Source organism: Telopea speciosissima, chromosome 4 (assembly GCF_018873765.1).
Source record: "Telopea speciosissima isolate NSW1024214 ecotype Mountain lineage chromosome 4, Tspe_v1, whole genome shotgun sequence".
Classification (NCBI taxonomy): Eukaryota; Viridiplantae; Streptophyta; class Magnoliopsida; order Proteales; family Proteaceae; genus Telopea; species Telopea speciosissima.
In genome coordinates, this window is record NC_057919.1 from 71,688,965 (window position 1) to 71,707,778 (window position 18,814).

General features: G+C 40.8%; 1 protein-coding gene across 4 annotated transcripts in view; it reads right to left on the minus strand.

The window, feature by feature from the left end:
• The window catches only part of LOC122658834 (paladin), a 216,034-nt gene that overhangs the window by 91,365 nt on the left and 105,855 nt on the right, over positions 1-18,814 (minus strand). The window lies entirely within an intron of this gene.

Below are 18,814 nucleotides of genomic sequence, written 5' to 3' on the forward strand. Positions count from 1 at the left end.
TGAATCAATGATCCAGGGACGGGAAGAGACAGTCGAAAGGCATACAATGGCATTACCTGTCTGAACAAAGGTCGCAGTTGGAGGCTGGGCTGGTTGAGAAATCTAAAGCTAGTGTATACTTGAGGTATATTCATCATCGGACATCTTCACGGAGTCTTACCCTCGAGGCTGTGGAGAAGCAGGAGCATCGGTGTAAAGCGAATTGGCAAGCTCGTTCGCGAGTTGGTTTTGCCGTGAAGTTTCCAAGCGAAACGTTGGATATGTCCTGGACGACCACAATGATGGCAAGTGCGCACTGAACCACCAGAAACATCAGAGGTACCCTGAGGACCCAAGGTAGGTGCCTTACTAGAAGAACCAGCCCGACCACCACGACCACGACCACGACCACCATTAGAACTAACATTACCACCACTACCAGCCCCACCATTGGGCATACGGTTGGATGGAAAAGAAGCCAGGGCTGAAGTATCACCATCAGTAGTGTTCTCCCGAGAAACGCAAAGAACCCTGGAAAAAGTTTCAGACAAAGTGGCAACCTTGTCACCACCAAGAATTTGGGAGCGAACAGAGTCAAATTCCTTCCCAAGGCCTCCCAAAAATCCCATAACAGCAAGTCCCCGCTGATTCTGCATCTGTTCCACATTGGCAGTGATAGGAAGTAAAGAATTAAGCACTTCATACATTCTCTTAAAATCAACAAAGTACTGGGTCAAAGAACGACCCTTCCTATCAACTCTATAGAACTCCTGAGACAAGTCATAAATGCGGGAAAAGTTGTTTTGTCCAGAATACAAAACATTAAGATACTCCCACAACTCCTTCACTGTATCAATGTGTGTCACCAAGTCTACAATTTGATGATCCATAGAATTCAGCAGCTGTCCCAAAATTCGAGCATCAACTGTTTCCCATGAAGAGTCATTCTCAGGTTTAGCATCAAACAGGTGTTTGTGTTGATCACGGCCAGTTAACACTAGCCGAACAATTTTCTTTCATTGCAAAAAATTGGTAACCCCTTCCAACTTCTTCTCGGTAATACGATTGGAAGAGGAAGAAAAAATTTCAGTTGTTACTGACTTTGAACCCTCAACAAATTTCAATTCATCACCCATGATATGCTTAATGAAGTGAAGATGAAGTACAATAAAGAATGCTGAAACAGGGACAGAAATCAATAGAGATTGAAGAACCTTGATAGAAGTCGATAGAAGCAACAAAGACAACAATCGAGTCCCTCAGATAAAAACCTTGATAAAATCCGATAAAGACAGTGGAGGCAGCAATTGATCTCCTCAACCAAAACCCTGACAGAATCTTCACTTCATAAAAATCACCTTCAAATATTCCTCAAACAAAAAGAGAGACCTAGTTCTTAATTCATACCACGAACTAGTCTCTAAACAAATCCAAAAAACAGCATAGGGTGCTGCACCCCTTCAAACAAAGGATAGAAGAAACCGCAAGGGCTTCAAGTCTTCAACCAATACTCAAAACTTCAATCGAATGCTGTAGAGAAGGGAAGTAGTGAGCCATGAAAATTATAGCAGTCCTTACAGCTCTGATACCATGTAAACTAATGAAGAAAAAGGAAGAAGAAGAAGAGAAACCGAGAGAGAAGAGAGAAGAGAATCTGCAGAAATTAGAGAGAGATTCACGACATGTGATCCTCTCCTCTAAACCTTCATTATGTAAAATACTAAAAGGGTAAAACAGTAAACACACTAATAAAATAAAAGACATAACCTAATAACTAAATAGACTAGAATACCCTTCCTCATTGTGTTCTCGGTATTAGCTCTCTGCGCTAATACCAAGTCCACGATAACAGGTCCCTAGAGAGGTTCCAAGCAGAAGAAGAGGTGAAGATACCCTTGGATGAGGGAAGCCAGTTAACCCGGTCTGCATGATGGGGAGTGTTTGGCTGGATTGGGGGGGGGGGAGAGATACCCAGATCTGAGTGATGATGGTTGGATTAAGGTTAGGAGGGGGAGACCAGCGGCCATCAGAAATGAGGGCGGAGACATTTGCATCCTTAGGGAGGCCAGAGGAATAGATTGCTCTAGGACCAAGCAGGTTGTAGTCTTGTAGAGGATCCCAAGAGGGTGCTAAGGGTCAAGCCAGAGGGAAGTGGAGGTGCCATCCGCAACGGAGCAAGAGATGCCCTGGAGAGCAAGAGGGCGGAGGGAGAGGATCTTCCGCCAGATCCAAGAGGAGTCAGTCGGGGTTTTCACCGTCCAATAATTTTGAATTTTTGATATCATCTTCTTAGATCTTAACTCTTAAGTTGTTATTTGTTAACTTGTTATTGACTTAATGTCTTATGTACTTAATATTATGATTTATGACTTAACTTATGAGTCATTATGTTTCCAACTTAGTTCCAAGTCAATTTACTTGTTTAATGTACAATGTGTATGTGTAATTAACTAAGTTATACATTAGGGTTCGACCGTACGTTGCCAATCAATGATGCACATCCAAAACACCATTTTGGCTAACTATTTTTGCAATTTGAACATTTAAACGTGTTTATATAGCCTAAAATAGGGTTTCCATGAAGTTTCAGGCCTTAACTTGGCCTAAAACCCAACGAAATGACCTACCGAAACATACCTGAAAAAATACAATATTTCGACCGAAATTTTGAATATTTCGGATATTTCGGTCAGCCCGAAATACCGAAACGAAACAAGTTCTCGAACAAAGGTGGTAGTAGAGCCCAAGGGCCACCCCGTGGAGATTACAAAGATAGGCCCAAATGCACCCATTGTAGGAGACCTAGGATACTATACAGAGGTGATGCCGTGATGGGCTCTTCATGGCCGTCCTCCTGTTAAACGTGGCGGATCTACTGGTGTTCGTGGTGGTCGTAGAGGGGGAGCTAGAGCACATTCTGTGATGACTGAGACTGATACTCAGGAGTACCTACATAGCTTACGGGCTGATTCCAGTGTACTCACCAGGGAGGACATTGCAGCATTTTGTAGAGTCATGTCACACAGGTAGCTCACCTTCTACACCTATAATGGCAGATTCCTCATCATCCTCAGCTTTACAAGCCTCCACATCCGCCCCTTCCACAACCCCATCTTGGGTCATTAACTCTGGTGACACTAACCACATGATTGGCACGTCCCACTATCATGATTCAATATCTCGCGATATATTGGTATCTCGGGCCTACCGGGATATCCGAAATATGGTGAAATTGCGCCGAAACATTGCCTTTTTTCTGCATTATTTCGGGAGTCCATCTCGGTGGGTTTTTGGCCATATCTAGGCCTGATACTTCATGGACACCCATATTTAAGCTAAATAAACACATTAAACCTTCATATTGCAAAAAAATGAACTCAAAGTGGTGTTTTAGGATTGCACACTTGACTGACAGTATACGGTTGCCGACCCTAATGTATAATTGTATAAATAGTTAAATATACATTGATTAAGCAGTTAAAGACATAAAAGAAATTTAAACAAACTAATTAAAACTCATAAGACATAATTCATAAATCATATTTTCATAAACTCCATACTAGTCAATACTCAATAGCTCAAGAGTCAATACTTTAATAGGCAATACCCAAAGTCACAACTCACAAGTTCACAAATCAGTGAAATCACAATTTACAACTTACAAGAGTCAAGGGTGTAAGACTCACAAGACTCACAAGTCACAAGTGCTAATAATAGTTGTTGTGCCTTCCTGGATCAACCCCACTCATGGCCCGCTGGAGTCGACGTCCATTGTTCTCTATTTGAAGGACATATGTGGACCACGGTATAGTTTCGGAGAAGAAACGAGTGTAGTCATCCACAACTGTCTTGTAAATTGTCACACCCCGGCCCGGTTTATAAGGGCCAAGCATGATTGGATGTGTCTCACATCCAAAAAACCCAGCAGATCGCCACAATAATCCTCCCCCCCCACCCCCCCACCCAACACCAAAAAACAAAAAAAAGCGGAAGCATTAAGATCATATAAGGCAACACATCCAAATAACCATACCTAAGGATAAGGAGTACCCTATTCACAATCATCACGGCCCCCGCTTGTAACAATCATATCCACAAGTAAAGAATTAATATTCTATAAATTAAAGCAAAAAGCAATTAAGATACATAAATAAGGTAGCAATTAAGGAAAACTAAAACTGAACAGTGTTATATATATATATATATATTCAAGAGACCAGTATTACAATGATTCTTTCAGAAGCAAAAGAGTTAAACAAAAGACTTATTAACATAAACTATACCAAAGTATATAAATAAAAGAAGGAAGAAGCCCGATCTAGTAGTCACTAGGAGAACGTGCAGTCATCTTCTATGCACCACCGGGAGAGGAGTATCAACTCCAAGAGCGGAAGGAGCGTCCACAATGGAGGAGTCTCCCACGTATGCAACAAGATCATTGAAAAATATAAGGATCCACGAAGGTGAGCTCCACTGAGCCCAGTAAGGAAATGCATGCAAACAAACACAATAATTCATGATGCATGTTCTAATCTAGAATGCTCCTAACATAGATACTAAGTCTCATGAGGTATAAGTATCTATGTGGTAGATGCTAACCTCGGTCCCGGAAACACATAACTGCACTCCTCGGCCACCCGAGCGAAACCATTCTACTAAGGTGAGAACCCGCCAGATCGGCATGTTACTGCAGTACGGATCCGATAGACCCCCAAAGACCAACCCTACCGTTTATTCCCACGGAGTACACACGCTAACATGGGACAGTGAATGGCATCCCGGAATTTCCCTTCGGACCTACCACGGGTTGTCCAACACCTCTTCCCCTGTTGGTAAGGGACGTAGTACTAGGTGATCATATACAACCTAGCCCAGTGCAATCTATTCATGATTGCACATGTATTGATAGTTGAATTATAAAAGTACAAGACTTCACCATCACTAAATTCACAATAACAATAAATATCAATGCAACGCAAGATGCCAAATGCAACCTAAATCACACGATTCTAGCGCAATATAATACACGCTAACAAACTATATGCGACCGAGTAGCATTTTATGCTCCATGCACGGCAATCGAACAACAAGAAATTAAGGTCATAAACACACCAAAATAAAATCAAATTTCCTTACCTGTAGTGTTAGGCTAGCCTAGGCAATAAGATTCCCAGAAACTGCATAACAACAACAGAAGACATAAAGACAACAAATAGTCCTAAAACAAGAGGGAAATAACAAGAATTAGGGCCTGGAACAGTCTAAGTCAAGCACACAAACATTCGAGGGCAAAATGGGTATAAAAAGGGTGAACCGGATTCAAACCCAGGCTGAACTGGTCGAATGGTTCAGGGCCTGGTTCTGCATCCGGTTCAAGTCTCAGAAGTAGGGGTTTTGCTCATTAAGCATGGATCTTCACATGTATGGGCTCAATTTCATGGTTTCACCTAATTCTAAGGTGGGTCCATTTAATTGAGGGTCCAATTTCAAAATTAAGCATCAATTTGGGGATTTTGAATAATTAACCACAAATTGGAAAATTAGGGTTCTATAATCTGGTTCATAGAACCAGAATTGGGTTCAATTTAGGAGGCAGCCATGAATTTCAGGTGTGGCTGAACCTAAATTAGCCTAAAACAGGTTTATATAAGTAGAATTTCTATCATCAAAGCTTAATTCATAAGCTTCAATGGCTGCCATGGGTTAGGACTGGGTTAAGGCTTAGGATTAGGGCAGAAAGAGATGGGAGCAGCAGGAAATTATAACTTAATTCAAGATCTGAACCTCAATTGGGTCTAATTAAAAGGTTAAGGATGGGTCTTAGTCTATTAAACCAGTAGGTTTAAGCTTTAATGGCAGAATTTTTTACTATAGACTTAATTAGAGATAGAGAAAAAAGAGAAGAAGATGGGTACAACAGGTTCTTGATGACCTACCTTAATTCAGCAGTAAACAGAGGTGAAGGCAGTCTCAAATTGTACTTCCAAGCTTCAATTTCAAGTTCCAATCCAAAGCCCCAAGTGTAGACCTCACTTTCCCCTCTTCTTCCTTTCTTTTCTCCTTCTCTTTTATCTCTTCTCTAGAGCTCCCAAGGCTGAATCGTTTCTGGTTCTAAGTCTTTAGGATATGGGAATAGTAAATAGGACTTATATCTATAGTGGTTAAGTTAAGGGACTGTTTGGTCTATTAAAGTAAAAATCAGTTTTTAAAACTAATTCCTAAATTGATTTTTAACCAGAATTTTGTACTTATTATTCTATTCTAACCATAGAATGATGTCATATTGCATCAGGGGTAATCCGAATACGGGTAAAAGTCAGGAATAGGATTCCCCACTAGGGATGTGGGTCCCACAGAGGTAAATTGACCAAAATACCCCTATAACTCTAATTGGTCGTACAAAACACTATAAAAACACATTTAAATTATACTTACAATGAGTTTAATTAAGGGAGAGGTCCTAGAAGCGGTCCAGCCAGCAGATCCAACACAGGTAACTCAGGTGCAAGGATCCATCGGGGTCCTCTGACTCCAGAAGAGCAAGTTGAGAAGATTCTCACCTAGCACTCGGCCTAAGACAGAGAGGGGCTCCGCAAGCCATTAATCCAGCTTGCCAAGCATATGTGATGTCTTCCGCTAGACACCTCAGACTCATTTAAGGCCAAGGTAGTTGGCTAGCATGGGCATTATTGAACCAGAACCTAAATCACACAGGTTCCAAAAGTTAAATTTTTTTTATTTTTTATTTTTTATTTTGCGGGTTTCACATAAATGGAGTCATCAACATACTGTAGGTAACCTATCCTAGGATATGGGTTAGGGTTACCAATCGGTCCAGCCTATGAAGAAGATGATCTAGTATGATATGATGTCGGCGGAAGCGGCGTTGGCACTGGCTGCATGTATGGCTGGTGAGGTTGGTAGCTAGGGTATGCAAAGATGTCATCCACAAAAGATGATCCAGTATGTCCCTGGGACTGGGACTAGGAGTCATAGTCCCCTAGCCCACTAAATTGGCCATATCCATATCCATATCCATATCCACCGTGAGGTTGAGATGCACTATAATCCGATGACAATGGAGTGGTATGTGTGTCAGTCGATCCTCCCTCCCTATCACCCATACTCAAACCGTCAACAGAGCTAGATAAGTCATCAGTGTCCATATAATCAACTTGTAACTGTGTTTGTTGGCCCCTACGCTTCCTGCTGTACGGTTGTAACTGTGTTTGTTGGCCCCTACGCTTCCTGCTGTGTGGCATGACCAAATTGTCTCTCCAGTGAATCGGACTGGCTCTACAGGCACTGTATCCTTGCCTACCACATAACGCTCTCGCATTCCATCAAATTCTTCACCACCACCACCACCATCATCACCATCACCATCACCACCATCACCATCACCATCACCACCATCATCATCACCTGAGGACCTAGACCAGTCATCATCATTAGCAACATTGCCACCAGTGGGCTGGAATGGTATGGGTGATGCTTCTCGTGCATGTATCTGACCCTCGTTAGCCATATAATCATCCACATCAGCACCAATCTCGGAAGCTATCATGGGGTCGGGCCTACCTCCCTCCTGATCCAATACCGGCTAACCTCTATCCCTCACTCAATCCACAATAGGGTCCTCATCGTCTGAGTTAACTTGAAAGATGTCGGCAAGGTCAATAGTGCCCCTTTGTCCCTCATGTCCCATGCGTATGTGTTGCAGTTTCAGCCTCAAGTTGTAGTACACATATACCATGTCAAATAGACGTTCAGACCCCCATCTATTGCGCCTCTTGGAGTGGATGAGCGCAAAGGTACTCCAGTTCCTCTCACAACCAGATGTGGAACATGTTTGAGCAAGGACCTTGATTACTATTCTCCTTAAATTCTCAGCCGATTCCCCATACAACACCCACCATTCAGCTGCATTACAAGTTTACAACAAAAAAAGACATATCAAATGTTGTTTGTTTCAAGTTTCAAGTTTCAATACTTATGTAATTTAAAACTTAAAAGAATTAGATATTGAATTGAGTACCAGCATCACCGCGTGCTCGGCCTTGTATTGCAACATCAGTTCCAAAACTTCCTAATGCATCCCTAAACATCTTCATCTACACCCATGTGGAAAATTAGTAATTACTTATTACTAATTACTACTAACTAATTATATTCCAAATGAATTCTAAAACTCACCTTATTGTTGCAAATAGCTTGTAGTTGACCATCTGGCTCTAACTTCTTTACTACTTGTTTCACAGCATCAATAAGTTGAGTTTCCAACCCAAGCCTATTATTAAATTGCTACTTGGGGTTCAAGTAGTATGCTGAAATTTCGCATTAGAAATGAGATATTGTTAAATGCATAGGTAATTAGTAAATAGTAATACTATGAATTAGTTACATAAACAAATTTACTCACCAGCCTTATGCAGTGGATGCATAAGTTGATTCTCCGAGCGAGCATTGATGATATCCAAGATGTGCTTGCTACTGCGAGGAGTCACACTGTAGACACTATCTTTCATCAAGTCCATTGCAGCATATAGGACTGGCATGGTAGGGCCCTTGAGAGCGAAGTCAGCTATATGTAGAACTTTAACTACTGGCTCCAAAACTTTCATCACTTTGCTTAGTTTTGTCCAGAAGTCCTCAGATGACATGGTTGCTTGTGCTTCCCTCCCACTTGCAGTATTGGAACCCCTCCATCCAAACCACTCCTCAGAAACAAACATATTTCTCAGCCCGGCCTTCTTTGTCTTAATGCTTTTTAGGGCAATGTAGTTGGTGGCAAATCTTGTGATGCCCGGCCTCACCAAGTCACCCCCACATTTTTCCCTCAATAGATTGAGTGCAAAGGAGTGGTTGTATACAAAGTTGGTGACTTGTCTTGTACTTTCAACCACAATCTTCACCAACCTTAACTTCCCATATCCTTTAGCATTAGATCAATGTAATGGGCTGCACAAGGAGTCCAGAAGAGCCGGTACTTACTGTTGTTCATCATCGTCTCACCGGCCAGTTTGAAGTTGCTTCCGTTGTCCGTTACAATCTAGATAACGTTCTCAATTCCGACATCTTTTTCAACTACTTCCTTTAACAATCTATAAATGCATTTTGCATCCTTTATCTCGGTGGATGTATCCACAAATTTGAGGAAAACTGTCCTCCCATCACAATAAACCATAAACTTGATGATGGACTTTCTTGTAGGCCAGTCCATCCATCTGCCATTACAATCACCCCATATGTCTCTCACATACTCCTCATCTCCCCAATGTACTCATCAATCTCAGACTTTTGTTGATGTAGATAAACATTCATTACCTCATATGGGGTGGGGCCCTTGAACCCTGGGCCAGCCTCTGCAAATGTATCAATCATGGTATCATAATGGGGGCCTTGTGCAGTGTTTTCTAGGACGGTATGGTATAGCATCCAATTAGCTATTGACTCTTTAACTAACCCCTTCATCCCCTTCCATACTCCTTTGATTCTTGGTTGACTGCTTCATTTCTTCCTATGCAGTTTAGGATCTGATGCTGATGGTGGTACTGGTACTGATAGAGGTGTTAGGATTGCCTTCACACTTTGTGATCTTTTAAAAGGATTGAAAGATCTAGAACCTCCAGATGTGCCAGCTCCTCCACTACCCCCTACTCTCTGTCTCTGCTGATCATCTTGAAAACTAACACTACTCCTTAAAACAGTCCGTCGAAAGTCCCTAGCCTCCTCTGCTGTTTGTATATCATCAGGTACTGCAATATCCTCATCATCATCAAAGGAGGAGGAGGAGGAGGAGTCATCATGGTATTGTCCTCCTCCTCCCATTGAACTGCTCACTGTATCCTTAAGTTGTTCTCTTATTCTCTGCTTGTCAGCCTTCCTCTTCTTCTTTCCCCTCAAACTCTCACCAATCTCCATAGCTACTTGCACAGGTGCCATATGGTAACCTATAACATCTTTAGATCCTCCAGTCAGATGTTGTTTAAGTCTACTGGACCCACCTCCCAAAAACTACGTGTTACAATAGTTACATTGGGATTTTCTCTTATCCCCATCAATTGGAGTGCCATGTAACCATGCAATGTCCCCCCTATGCTGGCTGGCTGGCCTCTATTCTCTCTGTTCTCTTTGCCCCCTCTGTTGACTACTTTCCCCTACCTTTTGCTTACCCTTTACACGTTGTCTTTCACGATCTGCCATAGTAATACTTGTTTACTGCAATGTAAGTAAAACAAATAATTAAAAACTTAATGTAGAAGCACTTCAATTGAGACTTTTAGAATACTAAAACAATTGTATAGCTATTTAATATTTTCCCCCTAACCCTTATATTTTTCTCATAATTAAAAACAATTTTTTATATATAATTTTAATATAAATATTGACCTAACACAACAAAATCGAAAATTATTAAACATAATATATATCTAATGCATTTCAAAACATGTAGAAATTAGTTTCATATGTTTTCATGATTTTTCAAACCTAAAACTCATATTTTTCCTTATTTATTTATTTTTTAAATATTTTTCTTAATGTCCGAAAATAAAAATAATTATTTATGGGCAGAAAAATAAGTTCGGCACCGTGAAGCCGTAGATCGGCCATTGGTGTCTAACATATGTTTAATTGATCCCCATCTAAGTTATATTACTCCTAATTTTTTCCTATTTTGATTGTAGGAAAATCAATTTTTAAAACCAGAAAATAAAAAACATAAAATACATATGTAAAATAAATTTCAACACCATAAGGTTATAGATCGGCCTCCGGTGTCTAACATATATAAATTTCATCACCATCCAACAACTCTAGTACATAGTATTTTCAAAAAAATAATTTTAAAGGAAAAGGATTTACCTTAAATAGTGAAAAAAGGCTTGTAGGATATGCTTAGATGTGTCTCCGATGTGTTTTCCGGCGACAATCCGTCAACAAAGTGCTTGAACAATGCTTCGAGTCTTGGATTAGAGCTTCCACGATATATCACGAGATATCGACGAAATATTGTATTTTTCCATTCGGGTATGCTATCTCGTCTCGAACCACTCGAGATATACGAAATATGGCGAAATTTCGGATAAATATCACGAGATTTTGTACCATGCTCACTATTATGATTCTGTTGGTTGTATGGGACAGAATACCGTGGGGGGTATTCTGGTCCTTTTTCCCTTTTTTATATTGCATTGTATTGAGTCGGTTATGAGGGACAGAATTGTCCATGTAATTTGTCTTCTAATATTATAAATACATTGCTTGAGATCAGTCTTTGATCATCCAAGACTTATGCCCTAATTCAGATCTGTCGACATGGTATCAAAGCAAGTTTCAAATTAGGGCAACTCTCGTCTCTTCTTCCATTGTCGATTTCTTCTTCTTCTTTTCTCTTTCATTCTCAAGTTCATCTTCCACTCTTCTCCCTTCGTTCTTCATTCTCCCATTAGGGCAGCACTGATGAGGTGATCTACAGATCCAGTTGCTGCCCTCCATCACCTCATTCATGTTATAAAATTTCAGAATTGATAGAAGCTTGTGTACCCTCCCTACGAAATTTGAAGCCTTCAAATTTTTGGACTGATTCAACTTTATCTCCCAAGGGATCTCTCCACATTATTGAAGCTCAGGAACTCCAGAAGATTTATTGGACAAGGTTCTATCTCCAGCCATACTGAAGACTCTCCCCCTATCGATTTTTGTTCTCATCTGGGTTTTTTTCTAAAACCCTGCAAATATCGATCTTGGGGTTACTGTTCTCTATTGATGCTGATTTTTGGAAGGGTGATTCAGCACTACTAGAAGACCACTCGATCCAAGTTTCAGCTCATTCCAATATGTTTTTGCTTCCATTCTCTCCTACATCGATCTCACCATATTCAGGGTTTTTTCAAAACCCTGAAAGAGTCGATCTAGGAGATTGCCCTAGCTATTGCTGCTGATTTTTGGAGACAACTATCACTATATTTCCAGCAGTCTCTCCTCCAATTTTCAGCCCTTATCTTGGAGTATTTTGTGGGGTTCTCTTCACAAGTGCCCCTCTCTGTGATTTGGGTTTCTCTGCACAAGTATGGGTGATTCAATCACTTCCACTGCTACTTCTGATCAGGATGGTCAAGGCAAAACTGATTACCACACTTTTCCTCCAAATTCCATCAAACTGGATGAATCCAACTACTTGTTATGGTCTCGATCTGTAGCCATTGCAATTGCTAGTCGTCACCTTACTGGCCATATTGATGGCACGAGTGTTATGCCGACTGCACCAGGTCCTCTTCCAAGTAGGTGGCCTGCCAACAATGGGGTTCTCATGTCATACCTGATTGGTTCTATGACTTCAGACCTTGCACATCGATTTTTTCTCCTTGACATAGCTTTTCAGATTTGGTCTGCTCGCAAAAAAACATAAGGTCAGCTTGGAAATGATGCCCAGGTTTATGAACTCAGGAAGAAGGTTACCCTGCGCAGCCCCTGGCAACAATTGGACCACTTCTCTGATTTCCACCCTACTACAGCTGCTGACATTACTGCCTATAAGAAACATGTGGACAAGATCAAGGTCTATGATTTCTTGGCAGGGTTGAATGCGGCGTTTGACCAAATTCGTGTTCAAGTGTGGGAAAGTGTTCAAGTGTTGGGCCATTCTCCTTTTCCCACACTTGAACACTCCTATGCCTTGATCTCCACTGAAGAAAATCGTAGGGCTGCCATGTTACATCCTCCTACCACTGACAGATCAGCCCTCCAGGCTGCTACCCCAACTACTCCTACACTTGCTGGAAACCTTTCTCTTGGTGATCCTACTACTGGCATTGTCACTTGTGAGCACTGTCACAAGCTCTACCATACCAAAGAGAAGTGTTGGAAACTCCACGACAAACTAGCTGACTTTGAAGCAAAATGGGTTGCTGAGAAAAAACCAAAGAACAAGGCTCATCACACTGAGACTGTTACTACAGCTCCCACTACTGACCTTTGGTCTATCCCAGAAAGATCTACAAGCATTCCTACGTATGCTAAGGACTTTTGTTGCTGCTGCTTCTACAACATCAGCTCCTGCCAATTCCTCTGCTCCTTCAGGTTCATATTTTGCTCGGTCAGGTATCCCATTTGGTTGTCACTGTGCTTCTGTAGCATCCCATCCTTGGATTATAGATTCTGGTGCTGCAGACCACATGACTGGATCATCTAGTCTTTTTCATCGTTATTCTCCTATTTCAGGGAAGGACAAAGTCAGGGTAGCTGATGGTTCCCTTTCCTCCATCTCTGGAAAAGGATCAATTAACTGCACCTCTTCCCTTACCTTATCTTTAGTTTTACACATTCCAAATTTTACTACTAATCTTCTTTCCATTAGTAGTCTTACTCGTGACCTTAGTTGTAAAGTAACCTTTTTTCCTTCTCACTGTGTTTTTTAGGGTCTAGTGACAGCGAAGATGATTGGATGTGGTAAAGTGCAAGGTGGATTGTACCTGCTTGATGATGGTCGTCCTTCTCCACTTCATCAAAATTCATTGTCTCTTCTGAACTTTACCAACGGCACTCTAGATTAGGTCATCCCCCATTAGGAATTTTATCTCATTTGTTTCCAACCTTAGTCAAGGGTTGTAATAAAGATGAATTCTATTGTGAAGCGTGTGTACTGGCCAAACAGACAGGTTCAATTTATTCTAGTTCTAATAAAAGAAGTTCTTCTGTTTTCCATGTGATTCATTCTGATGTTTGGGGGCCTAGTCATAAGACTTCAATTTCTGGACATCGTTGGTTTGTGTCATTTATAGATTGTCACTTTAGAAGCACATGGATATACATTTTGCACACGAAAAGTGAGGTCTTTTCTTGTTTTCAGCATTTCCATAAGATGATCCAAACTCAATTCCAAGCCACTTACAAAGTTTTGAGAAGTGACAATGGATTAGAGTATAAAGAGGGTCACTTTCAAAAATATCTTACTGACCATGGAATTCTTCACCAGACTAGTTGTGTTGATACCCCAGCCCAAAATGGCGTGGCCGAAAGGAAGAACCGTCGTCACTTACTAGAAATGGCCAGAACATTAATGTTTACTCGACATGTTCCCTCCCAATATTGGGGAGATGAAATTCTCACTGCAGCCTATCTCATTAATCGATTGCCTACTAGGGTCCTTGAATCCCGTAGTCCGGCAGAAGTTTTGCTTGGGAATTCGTCCTTTGTGGTTTTACCTAAAGTGTTAGGCTATGTGTGTTATGCTAGGGATACCAGGTCCCCTGGCAAGCTTGAACCCCACGGATTGCGATGCATTTTTTTGGGTTATTCTCCAACCCAGAAGGGTTATAAGTGTTATCACTCCCCCTCCTCGTCGTACTCTAGTCAGGATGGATGTTACCTTTCATGAAGGCCTTTCTTATTATTCTTCACCACCTCTTCAGGGGGAGAGTTATAGTGAAGATGTGGACATGTTTCCTTCCCTTGGGCCTACTATTCTTGAAACTCCATCAACTTTGGTTGCTAACCCATCACCTTTAGCTGCTGCCCCATCACCTTTAGATAATCCTATACAGGGGGAGACTATGGAAAATGGTGATGGTGAAGCTCCTACACAGGGGGAGTTGACTCCAATTCAGAGAACCATTGAGAAATTTCAGAAGAGGATCGACGACTCCAACATTTTAACATATCACAAAAGATGTTCCAGAAGAGGGCAGCCTCAATCCACCATAGCTCCAGTACCCATCCAGTTGCCGACTCTGGATCCAGACCCTACTTCTCCTAGTAAGATTTCTCCTTCCAACCGACCTATTGCTCATCATAAAGGTACTAGGACTTGCACTCAGCATCCCATTTCCCGCTTTGTTTCTTATAGTTCTCTTTCTCCATCTTTTCGTGCATTTGTGTCCTTTCTTTCTTCTGTTTCTATTCCTAAAATTGGCAGGAAGCTTACACAGATGGAAAGTGGAAGGTAGCAATGTTGAAAGAAATGAGAGCATTGAAAAAAATAATACTTGGGATCTTGTAGATCTTCCTCCAGGGAAATGACCAGTGGGATGTAAATGGGTGTTTGTAGTCAAACAGAAGGTTGATGGGTCTGTGGATCAATATAAGACACGCCTGGTTGCAAAGGGCTTTACCCAAACTTATGGAGTTGATTATCAGAAGACCTTCGCACTAATGGCTAAACTCAATACTGTAAGAGTGTTATTGTCCTGTGCTGTAAATCTTGGGTGGGATCTTCAGATGTTGGATGTGAAGAATACCTTCCTCCATGGAGAGCTAGAGGAAGAGGTATATATGGATATACCACCAGGCTTCTCTGATGATAAAACCAAGGGCAAGGTCTGTAAATTGAAGCGTGCTCTTTATAGGTTGAAACAGTCACCTAGAGCTTGGTTTTGCAGGTTTCACAAGACTATGACTTCAGCGGGCTATAAGCAAAGCAATGTTGATCATGCACTGTTCATCAAACGAGTTGGTGATGAGGTAACTATTCTCATAGTCTATGTTGACGATATTGTTGTAACGGGAGATAACGGTGATGAGTTCAAGAAATTAAAGAACTTCCTTGGCCGTGAGTTTGAAATAAAGGATCTGGGAACTCTAAAATATTTTCTAGGGATAGAGGTTGCTCGATCTTCAAAGGGCATCTTCCTTTCTCAAAGGAAATATATCCTAGATTTATTATGCGAAACAAGGATGTTAGGGTGTCTGTCATCCCACAGACACTCCCATGGAAGCTACTGCAAGGCTTAAGGAGAAAGAAGGTGAACCAGTTGACAAAGGTCGCTATCAGCAATTGGTTGGCAAGCTAATCTACCTCTCTCATACACGGCCAGATATAGCTATTGTAGTTAGTCCAGTGAGCCAATTTATTCATGATCCTTATTCCTCTCATATGAAGGCAGTTATTCGAATTCTTCGGTATTTGAAGTCTGCTCCAGAAAAAGGAATACTTTTATCTACCAATGGTCATCTGAAAGTTGAAGCTTACATTGATGTTGATTGGGCTGGCTCTACTAACAGGAAATCCATCTCTGGATATTGCTCCTTTGTGAGTGGGAATCTTGTCACATGGCGTAGCAAGAAGCAGAATGTTTTGGCAAGATCCAGTGCTGAAGCTGATTTCCGTGTTATGGCACAAGGAATTCGTGAGTTGCTATGGTTTAAAGGATTGTTGCAAGACATTGGAGTTAGGGCTGTAAACGGATCGGATTCGGTTCGGATAGTGCTATATCCGCATCCGCATCCGATTAGCTATCAGACGGATTCGAATAGTGCTAAACGGATACGGACATGGATACGAATCGGATATTTTATCCGTTTACATGTAAATATAGCTTTTCGGATAGCTATAGCCTATCCGTATCCGCATCCGTTTAGCTTCTGGATGGATTCGGATAGTACTAAACGGATACGGACATGGATACGGAAACGGATTTCGGCTATTCATTTACACCCCTAATTGGAGTTGCTGTCCATCTTCCCATGATGCTGTATTGTGACAACAAGGCTGCCATTAGCATCGCTCATAATCCTGTCTAGCATGATTATACCAAGTATGTTGAAGTTGACCGACATTTCATTAGGGAGAAGATTAAAGCTGGCCTCATCTATGTTCCCTTTGTGAAGTCTGCTGACCAGTTAGCCGATGTGTTCACTAAGGGTTGAGTAGTAAAGTTTTTTGTCCTGTTTTAGTCAAGTTGGGCTTGTGTGACATATATGCACCAACTTGAGGGGGGAGTGTTGGTTGTATGGGACAGAATACCGTGGGGGGTATTCTGGTCCTTTTTTCCCTTTTTTATTTTGTTTTGTATTGAGTCGGTTATTACGGACAGAATTGTCCATGTAATTTGTTTTCTAATATTATAAATACATTGCTTGGGATCAGCCTTTGATCATCCAAGACTTATTCCCTAATTCAGATCTCTTGACAGATTCCTACACCATTTGTTCTGGTAAGGATAAGGTCAAGGTGGCTGATGACTCCCTTTCCTCCATTTCTGGTAAGGGCAATATTCTATTACATCTTTCATTTCTCTTGATTCTATTCTTCATGTCCCTAACTTTGCCACTAATCTTTTATCTGTCCACATGGTTATTGCACATTTGTGGGAGGTAACTTAGTCACATGGAGAAGTAAAAAACAGCCTGTTGTAGCTTGATCCAGTGCAGAGGCAGAATTTAGGGCTATGGCTCATGGAGTTTGCATACTCATATGGTTGAAACAATTGGTCCAGGAGTTGGGGTTTGACACTGAAGGACCTATGTGACTACTGTGATAACAAAGTAGCTATAATAAGCATTGCTCACAACCTGGTGCAACATGACAAAACAAAGCACATCGAAGTGGATAAACACTTCATCAAGGAGAAGATAGACTTCGGCCGCATTTGCACCCCTTTCATAAAGATTGGTGATCAACTGGCAGACATCTTCACCAAAGGACTTATTTCTCTTCAATTTAGTACCCTATTATAAATTACGTATTCATTTGCATACAAAAGCATCATATTTTATTACATAATATAAGAATCATCTTAGCTTAACATGAATCATTACTATCGTTAAACACATAGAAATCATACTTATGCTACTGTAGACTTAACACATATCAACATACAATTAACCAGCCTATACATTACAGTATATATTCCCTCACATAATCAGTGCATCATACGTCATAGTACTGAACATATCATCCCATATACAAACTGCTATACGAACCTCATTTATTTGCCATTCTTATCCATTTCATACAAACATATCGTATCACATTCTTATCATTGTACTTGTTCATGTTCATTCTATGAATTCATTCAAATCATTAAAACATAGTAATCATACATTAATTCATATGACTAAGACTTCTTTCTTCTAACAAGTTAAAAATAATATACTGCACAACTGGACCACCTACTTAAAGACTTAATAACATAATAAGGAACCCATGACTCAGGCCCTTAACTAAGACCGAAAACTAAAACAAGACCCATTACATAAAATTAAAGTCCAGCCCATACATAACTAAAGCCCAAAAAACAAATAATAAAAAGAAAAGCCCAAATAACCAGGAAAAAGACAACTTCCCACATCATTGTTAATAATTATCTTCTCTCCACCCTTATTTAAAACAGAAAAGGAAATGTCAGAGTAGTTTTTGCTTTTGTGTGAAGGAGATGAAGAAAGAGGAGAGAGGATCCACCAATCACTAATGGTAACTCCTTCTAGAGAACTCGAAGTGAACAACGTGGGGCATAAGTGATTTGGCCTTCTTGCTTTTCATTTTATTCTTTCTTTTATTATTTTTATAGTACAATACTGCAATTTCTGATTTCTTTAAATTGGATATTGTCACAATTTTTTCCCGCTAATTTTTTTTTTGGGTGAATAAGAAATTCATTACCAAGAAGGAAAAGAGAAATACAGTGCCCTCATAGGGGAGCAACAAAACAAAAAATAAGGAATGCCCCTAGCCTCAGCTTTGCGGGCTGGGGGAAACAAGGGAGACAGAAGAGAGACCCCAGGAGACAACAATAAGCCTGTTCCTTGGGGTGTCTGGGACAAAAAGGAGGAGGAACAGACGATAACTTCGCCATAATATCAAAAGAAATGGAATCCCAAATCTGCCGGTAAGATCTAGAGTTGGAGGTCCATTTCCTAACATTACGCTCCATCCAAATGTGGTTCAAGGTAGCACAAAAAGCAAGCTTTCCAACAGTATCACATAAAGAGCGGCCAGAAAAAGTCATTTCCGGCTATTTTTATTTACTATAGACTCAGGCAGTTACTAATCGGTGTAACTGCCACTGCATAGCAATGCTCATTTCATTTTCTGTTGATGATCAATGAGTAGATA